Genomic DNA, 2,062 nt, shown 5'->3' with positions numbered 1-2,062 from the left:
AGTCTTGATTCCCGTATCTTTGTAGTAAGTTTTGAAATAGAGAAGTGCAAGTCTTCCAACTTTGGCCTTCTTTTTCAATATTGTTTTGGCTATTCGGGGTCCCTTGCATTTCCATGTGAATTTTAGAATTGGCTTGTCAAAATATCAGCTGGTATTTTGATAGTCATTGCATTGAATCTGTAGATCCATTTGGAGAGTATTTTCATCTTAATATCAATTCTTTGATCCATGAATATGGGATGTATTTCTACTTATTTAGATGTTCTTTGATGTTCTTCAACAATATACTATTGTACAGTCTGTCCTTTTGTTAAATTCATTCCTAAGTATTTTATTCTTTTTGATTCTTTATAAATATAACTGTTCCTTCATTATACTTGGATTGCTATGTATAGAAACACAGTAGGTTTTTGCACATTGACTTAGTATCCTGCAATCTTGCTAAACTTGTTTATAAGTTCTAATACTTTTTAGTGGATTCCTTAGAATTTTCTATATCCAAGATCATGTCATATGTGATTAGGGATAGTTTTACTTCTTCCTCTCCAATCTAGATACCTTTTATTTCTTTTTCTTGCAGAATTTCCCTGGCTAGAACCTCCAATACAATGTTGCCTGGAAGTTATAAGAGCAGACATCTGTTTTGTTTCTGACTTTATGGGGAAATTTTTTGTGCTTTCACTATTAAATATAACATTAGCTGTGGGTTTATCCAGTTGAAGATGTTCCTTTCTATTTATTTCTACTATTCCTGTAACTTTACTTTAAATTTGAAGTTACTTTTTATTTTTAAATGTATTTTTACTGATTTCAGAGAGGAAGAGAAAGGTAGGGAGAGAAAAACATCATTGACGAGAGAGAATCATGGATCAGCCGCCTCCTGCACGCCCCCTAGTGGGGATCGAGCCTGTGACCCAGGCATGTGCTCTTGACTGGAATTGAACCGGGGACCCTTTGATCCGCAGGCTGACACTTTATCCACTAAGCCAAACCAGCCAGGGCTGAAGTTATGTATTTAAACGTTAAAAGGAAAGCAATATGTTCCAATCCAGGAACATAGAATATATTTCTATTTTTTATCTTTCCTTCAATGTCTTTCAAACTATTATACATTTCTACGTAGTGTTTTTGCATGCTATTATTAGATTTATTCCTAGGTAGTCATATGTGTTATGGTAGTGTAAGTGTTATCTTTCTTTCTTTTCTAAATTCTGTCTCTGTTTATTTTTATGTATTGATTTTTGTATCCAGAAACCATGCTAGACTTTATTTATTTAATTAACTTATCTGTAGATTCTTTGGGTTTTGTTTTGATTTTTTTTTTTACATAAACTATCAAATCATTGGCAAATAGTTTCTAAATGTTTGTATTTACTACACTGGCCAGAACTCAAATACAATGTCAAATAAAGTTGGTATTAGACAGTAACCTTACCTTGTACCTGATCTCGGATGTAAAGCTTTCGACATTTCACAATTAATTGTTTTTTGCTCTTTTACCCAGATGTTCCCAGATGTGCATTTCTCTTCATTTATTCTGCATGGAGTTTCTAAGCCTTCCTTACTCTTTGCTTTGAGTTTAGCTTCCCCCACCCCCCTCTCATTTTGGAAAGGTCTAAGCCACTATGTCTCTCTCTCTTTGAAAAATTATTTTTGGTGGGGGCACGGCATGACTTACTTTTTTAAACTTAAATAAATTGTCACAAAATAGACTTGAGAAAATAAATTACAAACGGTAGCAGAAGATCCTCCTTCCACAGGCAACATACCTGCCCTGACTCTCTCTGAGTTGGCCTCTCCCTGGTGTGGCCATGTGGTGGTGAGGGTGGCTCCCATTGTGGGAGAGCCTGGCACCAGGTCTCTTGCAGGACTGGTCATAATGAATAGCATGGTGACAAAGGTGGGGGAAGGAGGTCCTTCAAGGACAGGGACGTGAGGAACACCTCACCCCCTGCTTGGGAAAGAAGCCAGATCTGGTCCTGTTTGCACATGTTACTGTCATTTTTAGTTCTAGAATTTTCAAATGGCGCTTTTTTATAGTTTCATTTCTCTGCCGTATTGT

Source organism: Myotis myotis, unplaced genomic scaffold (genome assembly GCF_014108235.1).
Source record: "Myotis myotis isolate mMyoMyo1 unplaced genomic scaffold, mMyoMyo1.p scaffold_m19_p_4, whole genome shotgun sequence".
Lineage (NCBI taxonomy): Eukaryota > Metazoa > Chordata > Mammalia > Chiroptera > Vespertilionidae > Myotis > Myotis myotis.
This window is presented reverse-complemented; position numbering follows the sequence as displayed.